The following is a 9,913-nucleotide window of genomic DNA, read 5'->3' as shown; positions in this document are numbered from 1 at the left end:
AGCAGGAAATAAATGTTTAGGAAGGTGTCCAACCAGAAAAGCAAAGTAAAATATCCATGAGTACGTACTAATATTTCCCTTTAAAAATAATATTTTAGTTGCACTAAACATTGTGTATCTGTACTAAATAAATCAAATATATAGGGAAAATTACAAATAAAATCGTTATTATTCTAAATTTCAGTCCATTATTATTCTCTAGCATACTTTAAGAACCTACTATGTGTTAGCCACTGTGTTTACTCCTGTGGTTATAAGGATGAAGATGACATATTTTCTGACTTGAAGAACTAGTGCAATTGGGATTAGACTCTTTAGACATTCTTTCTATCCTTACAGTGGTTGATTTTTTTTTCTTTTAAGAAAAAATATTGGACAATAATAGGAAATACACTTGACTAAGTTTTAGGAATTTGGATTTTAGACCTAAATTTGTCTCTAATTATACATGCTACTTAAGCAAGTGACGAGAATACACTGTATCTACTTCCTCTTCTAGAGAGTGGAAATCATGGTACTTGCCACACATATTACTAGAATTTCTGTGAAGGTCAAATAGAAGCGAACATAATATCAAGTTAAAGAAAACTATGGAAATTACTCTTTCGGGTCTGTATCTTACTTGTGATTCTTTGGTCACTTGACATGAAAATAATAAAACTTAACATTTGAATTTTGCTTTTAATTTTTAAAAATATTTCCCACATATTATTGTGGAATAATGGTTCCACAAGTATTCCTATGTCCTAATCCCTGGAACCTATAAATATTTTTCCTTACATACTGAAAGATACTTTGTACATCTGAGTTAATTAAGCATCTCGAGACAAGGAGATTATTCTGATTTATTTAGATGGGCCCAGTAAAATTACAGGATCCCTATAAGAAGGTCAAAGTGAAGAAAAGTAAATGTGATGGAAGCAGAGGTTAGAGTGATGTGGCCACTAGCTAGTGAAATTGATAGCCTCTAGAATCTTGAAAAAGCAAAGAAAAAGGAATGTCCTAGAGCCTCAAGAAAGAACCAGCTCTACTGACACCTTGACTTTAGTCTAGTATGACTGATTTTGGACTTCTGACCTCCAGAACTAAAGGTAATAAATTTGTGTTTCCCTATGGAAATGTGTGGCAATTTGTTTTAGCTACAGTAGGAAATTAATATACCCATGTATTACTTTGTCTCTTTATTTTGTTATTATATTACTTTATTCATAGTCTTATTTCCTTATTACAAATTCTTTCCACTTCTTTCAATGTATGTGCAAGTCACTGCTTTTACTCAGTACTATTTACTATAGACACATATTTTTCCCCTTCAAGAGAGAAGTGATTAGTCATATCAAAAAACCTAACAAATATTAATTTATTATCTATATATCAAATTTCCATCATATAAATAATAACTATTAATATATATTCATTTAAGACTAGTAAGAAGAGTAGAATTATATTTTTAACTAAAACTACACATGAATGAGAAAGAATTTTCACATACAACTATGAGATAATTTATGATATTCAAATGATATTTGCTAGAGTTTATACAAGAGTGACAGTGGAAAAGCTTACCACTAGTTCAGAGAACCTAAAACTAGGAAAATGAGCTAATACTTAGCTTATACACTGAAAAATGAGATTTTTAACCACAGGTTATAAACCATGAAATCAATTATTTGAAAATTCAAAAACCTAACAAATGGGCTTCCCTGGTGGCGCAGTGGTTGAGAGTCCGCCTGCCAATGCAGGGGACATGGGTTCGTGCCCCGGTCCGGGAAGATCCCATATGCCATGGAGCAGCTGGGCCCATGAGCCATGGCCGCTGAGCCTGCGCGTCTGGAGCCTGTGCTCCGCTACGGGAGAGGCCACAACACTGAGAGGCCCGTGTACTGGAAAAACAAACAAACAAAAACACTAACAATTGAAATAGAGCCAAGAAGAGACACATAATTTGAAATAAAAGAAGAGGTAGATGAAGAGGCCAAGTAGCCTTGTAATTGAAGCAAGAGAGACGGATGTAAGAGTAGAGGCAACATAAAGAACATTTTGAAGTCAGTAAGAGAGAGAAAGGGAGAATGGCGGGGGGGGAGAGAGAGCGGACAAGTGGAAGAGAAATAAATTATATTATAGTGCAAATAGATGTCAGACCACCTATCCAATACTGGATATAGATTATGTAATTAGTATAGTAATATTTTATATATGTAAAAAGTTTTGAAATTCAGGGCTTCTGCTAGTTTATATCTGTTAATCAATTACAGATTTTCTAAGAATTTGATTCTCTGACAGATAGAAAAATTTTAAGGAGTACAGATTTTCCTGGCCCTATTCTGACAAGTAAAACAAACATGGAAAACAGAAATAATAAAAATTCCATATTGATATGGCCATACCTAAAATAAATTGTGACTATATAAGCACAGACCCCAGACCCCCTATGCTGGTGACTCTCATCAAAGGGGAAATTAGCCTTTGGAGGCTAAGGAGAAGGAAATATTTAAGTAAGAAGAGTACCTCCTTTAGAGTTTGAAAAGGCAATTGGTGGTCCACATTCAATACCACAAGGACCTGACATATTTTTAATGTAATAAATGTTTATGGTTAAAAAGGAGTGAAGGACAGAAGAAATAATGAGGAGGAAAGGAGACAGGAATGAAGAGAATAAAAAAAAGTATTATATGATAATTAAAATCAGATTCAGGGAATAACATGAGTTTGCAGGTATGATAGAAAATGGGTTAACAAATCAAGGAGGAAAGTTTGGTGAAATGCAGCATTATGAGATGCTAGTCAGAAATTGTGTTTAATGTGCACTGATGAAAATTCTGTGCAAAGAATGTAAGATCACCAGAGGCAAGATACAGTCTTAGGAATTGAGTAAGTAGAAATTTGATGTGATAGACATGCATTTTAACCTCTGATGTGATAGACCTGGTTTTCAATTCTAGGTTCCAGTTTTCCTCTCTCCCCACCTCCTTTTGCTTCTAGTATAGGGGTATATGTAGGGAAGTCTGGGAAACTAGCAGAGAAGTCAAGTCTTCAGGACTTAGGCATAAAGGATAACTGTTTAAACTGGCCACTCCTCAATGAACAGTAAAGAGCTCTTCGAGGGTTGAGCTCTCTTTCTCTCTCTCTGTCTTGCTGTCTTCCTCTCTTTCTCTCTAATGTTCACGACCATAACTCTTAGTGGAGATATTGACTCTTTTCAGAAGCATCTTAGATAAGGGAGCTATTACTCTCCTGCTGGCTCTATGCTTATTTCTGGCAGGTTTAGGTGGAGAGAGTCTTTACATAGCTAGTGAGAATAATGAACTCTTTATTCACATTTGTCTCTCAGTTTATTGAGCATACCATGCCTGTTCTTACTCTAAGGACTTTATGATTCCCCTGAAATACTTTTTTTTTGCCTTCAAAACTTATGCTTTCTTATAATTTTCAAATCTTTTCCTTAACAGATTTTCCTTGGAAACCCTTTAATAAACATTCATATTCAGTGGATTTTTCCATCATAGTTCTTCCACCACGATTGTAATTATTTATTGTTTGATTATCTGTTTAACATCAGATGCCCTAGACTGTAAACTTCCTAAGCATAAAGATGGAATCTCTTTTATTCACTACCTCTGCTTACCTATCAAGGTGTCTGAAACATAAGTGTCTAACTTTTACCAATTAAATTAATTAATGGATGGATAGGTGGATTGAGAGACAATGTATCAATTTGTGTGGCTCTCCTGAAAATTCACATGATTAAGTTATATAAACAAATAATGAAAGGATTGGCAATGTACTGAAGAACAAATAAGATAGAATTCTCACACACCTGTAAAAGTAGCATAGGAAATATAAAAACAAAGGTAGATGGTGTTTATAAAAATGCTGAAAACAAAGCTGTTTTGCATATTTTGTTCAAAACAAGAAAATTTAAACGAAACAAAACAAAATAACACAGTTCTGTTCTATGGTTTGACTGTTTTAACAACCTGGATCTGAATTAGCAAGTCCCTCATTAAGTTGTTGCCTTAATTCTTCCAAAATATTTTTATGACTCAGATAGAATTCAGGATGTCTAACAGTCCTCTACACATGTTCCTGCTGTTTCATTCAGGCTGCTTCTTCTCTAGACACGGTTACTGAGTCTTGATCTCAACGATGACACTGTTTTGTGAGGAACTTCCTATCTATCAGGTCTAAGACTGATTTTCTAGAATAGATTGCACTGGTAGCCATTCCTGACCCTTCTCCTTTCTTAGTGGCAAAAAATTCTATCCCCTACACACCAGGACAGTACAGCAACACAGATGAGAGAAACAAAGGAGACCATGTATTATGGAGAGACAGGGGTAGGCGTAAGCTTTACCCGTTCTCTGCTCTCCTACAGGACTTGAAAAACTTTAGAGTGATCTTGTCCTTGATTCATAAATTCAGATAAGTTTATCTGTCAAATTGTGAAAAAGAAGTGGGAAGCATTTGTATTTTTATCAATAAATGGAGACCTGCTCGTTACAGCAAAATAACAAATAAATAATTAAAAAATAAATAAAACTAAAGGATACAGTTATAGATGTTGTTTAAGAAGCTGTCCTTGAGGACATTTCAGTGTATCTTTATTTCTGTGAGACAGCCTCAGTTTGATAATTAGATGTGTTATTTTACTAAAAGTTTCAACTTAGAACTGGCATAATGGGCCTGGGGATTCAGTACACTCTGAGGATAAAATTTTGGGACATTGTCATTTCATGTTACTGTGGGATTAATTGAAAGCCTATGAAGCCTTAGCATTGCTGGATCAAGTATTCAACTGTTTGGATTTGAATTATGAATTACAGCTTCTACTCTTTACTTTCTTTATGAAGCATCTTAAATTTTATGTATCATTCTCTCATTTGTAAAATGGGGATAACAATGATATGTAGTTCATATACTCATTTTTTTGTTGAATCAGCTAATACAAATTAAAAATCTTAGCACAGTCTTTTGCACCCAGTACTCAATAGATGTTGGCAATGTTTATTTTAGCCTTCAGAATTCAACTGATAACTGAATGGGGCATGTGGTTATGGCATGAGCAACTAAAACTACCTTGGTTGAGGACATCACCATGGATCATAGAGCAACTAAAACAGAGATTAAGAGTTTCTTTACAATGGAACATTCTTCAGGGTGCAGGGTAATATCAGAGTCAGATATGACAAAAGGGGCCTGAATATATGTGTCCTGACACTGCTGTTCATGAAGAGGGTATCTTGTCATACAGTTGGTGGTGATCATGTTTGCAGAGTCCAGGACCAAGGTATCCAGTGAATGATGTTAGTGCCCAGATGTGTGGTTTGGCTCTCCAGTGGTTTAATTATTTTTACCTTAATATTTTGTAGATTACTAGACAGTTTTATAAAACCCTAGTTCCTATCATTCCTATCATACTATCATTAGTAGTTTGATAGGGATTGCATTGAAACTGTAGACTGCTTTAGGCAGTGTAGTAATTATCACAATGTTGATTCTTCCAATCCAAGAACATGGTATATCTCTCCATCTGTTTGTTATCATCTTTAATTTCTTTCATCAGTGTCTTATAGTTTTCTGCATACAGGTCTTTTGTCTCCTTAGGTCGGTTTATTCCTGGTTATTTTATTCTTTTGGTTGCAATGGTAAATGGGAGTGTTTCCTTCATTTCTCTTTCAGCTTTTTCATGATTAGTGTTTAGGAATACAAGAGATTTCTGTGCATTAATTTTGTATCCTGCTACTTTACCAAATTCATTGATTAGCTCTAGTAGTTTACTGGTGGCATCTTTAGGATTCTCTGTGTATAGTATCATGTCATTTGCAAACAGTGACAGTTTTACTTCTTCTTTTCCATTTGGATTCCTTGTTTTCTTTTTCTTCTCTGACTGCTGTGGCTAAAACTTCCAAAACTATTTTGAATAATGGTGGTGAGAGTGAGCAGCCTTGTCTTCTTCCTGATCTTAGAGGAAATGGCTTCACTTTTTCACCATTGAGGACGATGTTGCCGGTGGGTTTGTCATATATGGCCTTTATTATGTTGAGGTAAGTTTCCTCTATGCCTACTTTCTGGAGGGTTTTTGTCATAAATGAGTGTTGAATTTGGTTGAAAGCTTTTTCTGCACCTACTGATATGATCATATGGTTTTTATCCTTCAATTTGTTAATATGGTGTATCATATTGATTGATTTGTGTATATTGAAGAATCCTTGCATTCCTGGGATAAATTGCACTTGATCATGGTGTATGATCCTTTTAATGTGCTGCTGGATTCTGTTTGTTAGTATTTTGTTGAGGATTTTTGCATCTAGGTTCATCAGTGATGTTGGCCTGTAGTTTTCTTTTTTTGCAACATCCTTGTCTGGTTTTCGTATCAGGGTGATGGTGGCCTGATAGAATGAGTTCGGGAGTGTTCCTCCCTCTGCTGTATTTTGGAAGAGTTTGAGGATAGGTGTTGACTGTTCTCCAAATGTTTGATAGAATTCGCCTGTGAAGCCATCTGGTCCTGAGTTTTTGTTCATTGGAAGATTTTTAATCACAGTTTCAATTTCAGTGCTTGTGATTGGTCTGTTCATATTTCGTATTTCTTCCTGGGTCATTCTTGGAAGGTTCTGCTTTTCTAAGAATTTGCCCATTTCTTCCAGGCTGTCCATTTTATTGGCATAGAGTTGCTTGTAGTGATCTCTCATGATCCTCTGTATTTCTGCAGTGTCAGTTGTTACTTCTCCTTTTTCATTTCTGATTCTACTGATTTGAGTCTTCTCCCTTTTTTTCCTGATGAGTCTGGCTAATGGTTTATCAATTTTGTTTATCTTCTCAAAGAGCCAGCTTTTAGTTTTATTGATCTTTACTACTGTTTCCTTCATTTCTTTTTCATTTATTTCTGATCTGATCTTTGTGATTTCTTTCCTTCTGCTAACTTTGGGGGTTTTTGTTCTTCTTTCTCTAATTGCTTTATGTGTAAAGTCAGGTTGTTAATCCACTGCCTCAGTTTTAGGATGATTCATTGTCTATTCAGGTATTCCACAGATGCAGGGTCCATCAAGTTGGTTGTGAAGATTTAATCTGCTGCTCCTGAGGCTGCTAGGAGAAACTTCCCTGTCTCTTTGTTCATACAGCTCCTGGGGTTCAGCTTTGGATTTGGCCCTGACTCTGTGTGTAGGTCACCTGAGGGCCTCTGTTCTTCGCCCAGGTAGGACAAACAGGAGGCGATTAAAGGAGCGGCTGATTAGAGAGCTCTGGCTCACTCAGGCTGGGGGGAGGGAGGGGTACGGAACGCAGGGCGAGCCTGCCGGCAGAGGCCAGCATGATGTTGCAACAGCCTGAGGCACCCTGTGTGTTCTCCTGTGGAAGTTGTCCCTGGATCACAGGACCCTGGCACTGGCAGGCTGCACAGGATCCTGGGGAGGGAAGGTGTGGATTGTGACCTGTGCTTGCACACAGGCTTCTTGGTGGCTACAGAAGCAGCCTTAGCGTTTCGTGCCCCGCCCGTCTCTGATATCCGCTATCAGCCGGGGCTGATAGCCGCGGCTCGTGCCCCTCTCTGGAGTTCATTTAGGCGATTCTCTGAATCCCCTCTCCTCGTGTCCCAAAACAATGGTCTCTTGCCACTTCGGCAGCTCCAGACTTTTTCCTGGAGCCCCTCCCGGCTAGCTGTGGCACTAACCCCCTTCAGGCTGTGTTCACGCAGTCCACCCCAGCCCTCTCCCTGGGATCTGACCTCCGAAGCCGGAGCCTCAGCTCCCAGCCCCAACCTGTACTGGCCGGCGGGTGAGCAGACAAGCCTATCGGGCTGGTGAGTGCTGGTTGACACTGATCCTCTGTGCGGGAATCTCTCCGCTTTGCCCTCTGCACCCCTGTTGCTGCGCTCTCCGCTGTGGCTCTGAAGCTTCCTCCCCCACCCCCACCCCCGCCCACACCCTGTCTCCGCCCGCGAAGGGGCTTCCTACTGTGTGGAAACTTTTCCTCCTTCACAGCTCCCTCCCAGAGGTGTAGGTCCCATTCCTATTCTTTTGTCTCTGTTTTTTCTTTTGCCCTACCCAGGTACATGGGGAGTTTCTTGCCTTTTTGGGAGGTCTGAGGTCTTCTGCCAGCATTCAGTAGGTGTTCTGTAGGAATTGTTCCACATGTAGATGCATTTTTGATGTATTTGTGGGGAGGAAGGTGATCTCCACATCTTACTCCTCTGCCATCTCGAAGGCTCTCCTATAACTTTTTATTTACAGTGTATTTTGTCTGATATTAGTATAGCCACCCCAGCTCTCTTTAGATTACTATTTTGCATGGGATATTTCTTCTATCCTTTCACCTTCAACCTGTATGAGTCCAAAGTGAGTCTTTTATAGACGGTGTGTAGTTGGATCATGTCTTTTATCCATTCTGTCAATCTCTGCTTTTTGACTGGCAAGATTAATCCATCTACTTTTGAAGTAATTACTGATAAGGAAGTACTTCTGCCATTTTGCTATTTGTTTTCTGTATGTCTTATACCTTTTTGTCCCTCATTTCTCCATCACTGCTTTCACGTTGATTTTCTGGTAGTATTCTGTTTTGATTTCCTTCTCTCTCTCTCTTTTCTTCTTTGTGCGTGTGTACATTTCTTAGGGGTTATGGTGACAATGTGTTTTAACAAGTCAAGCTAAAGACCTCACACTATGTGTCATGTGTTGAGCCCTGTGCTGTCTGTGTTTTAGTGGCATCTCCTCAACATTCTGTAGCTCCTGTAGTAAGCAGTGGTGATTGAGACCACAGTGATCACAGCCAGGGGCTGACCTCAATGAGTTTCCTACATTTATCCATTTTACAGATGAAGAAACTGGGGCTTAGCAGCTTTGAGAGATTGAGTGACTTGCCAGGTTTACAGAGGGGTCACTGAGCTGGGTGGCAGATGGGTGGGGCTGAGGAAAGGGCTGGAGAGTTGGAGGTAGGAGTCCCTGGACCAGATACTAAGCAGGGCTCCACACATATCTGCTGCACAGAGAAGTGTGGATCAGTGTGACAACTGGACAGTGCTACAAGAGGAAAGTGCAGAGCCCTGCCTCTGCCTCCTAGTGCCAGTGGCCTAAGCAGCTGCATGTTTTAGGTGCTGAATCACAAACTCCTTGTACTTACTCAGCTCCTTCCCAGCTGGACCACCGTCTCTGCGCCTCGTCAAGTTCCTGGCCAGGCTGACCATGGTGTGTCTCCGTGAAGGAGATGAAGCTTGCCTTCTGACCCAAGATAGATCCCTGGTAAGTACTTGGGTCTTACTTCCTTGGAATTTGTTTCTGGAAAGGGAGAAATATTTACAGTTGAGCATGTGGGGGAAAGTGCATGTGGGGAATGTTGGAGACAGATTTAACTGGGGTCCAAGCAAGCTACTCAACTCCCAGGAATGGGGTACGGTCAGGACCTGTTTCTGTAGCACTGGTCTCAGAGGAAAGGACAGTGATGCTGACACTGGTAGGGCAAGGCCAGGCAGCACAGGCTAGGGGACAGCTGTACCACCCCCAGGGCAGCTTCGCAGAAGAGCTTTCAGGTCTAACTAGGAAGATCCTGTGGGTCCTTAGGTTCCCAGCCAGACCATGTTTTCCTGTACCATCTCCCAATGGGAAGATCATGCCATGTCCTCAGGGTACTGCCTATGCTCAGGATGAGACATGAGAAGTGATGGCTGTAGATTTTAAGAAGCAAACCAGCAGGTTGTGGTCAAAGAAAAACTTAGTGCAACAGTATCAGTAGTGGGTTGATGGTTCCCAGGATTCATCCCAGGATTCAGGGGGAAAAGCTGGCAGGACCTGCTGAACACGAGGCCAGCCTCACTGGGGAAGGGAGTATATGGGTGCTATCCCTGACACCCAGGCCCTTCTGGAGGTGGGGTAGGATCCAGCCCTGTAGTTACCATGGGAAGAGCTTACAAAAGTGACCTTCTGCA

General features: G+C 39.9%; 1 pseudogene; it reads right to left on the bottom strand.

Annotated features, from left to right (window-relative positions):
• The window catches only part of LOC103081537 (dysbindin-like), a 103,053-nt pseudogene extending 93,878 nt beyond the window's left edge, over window positions 1-9,175 (bottom strand).
• Window positions 9,176-9,913: the final 738 nt, after the last annotated feature.

This window comes from Lipotes vexillifer, unplaced genomic scaffold (genome assembly GCF_000442215.2).
Source record: "Lipotes vexillifer unplaced genomic scaffold, Lipotes_vexillifer_v1.1 scaffold763, whole genome shotgun sequence".
NCBI lineage: Eukaryota > Metazoa > Chordata > Mammalia > Artiodactyla > Lipotidae > Lipotes > Lipotes vexillifer.
Note: the sequence above shows the minus strand (reverse complement) of the source record. Positions and strands in the feature narration are given on the sequence as shown.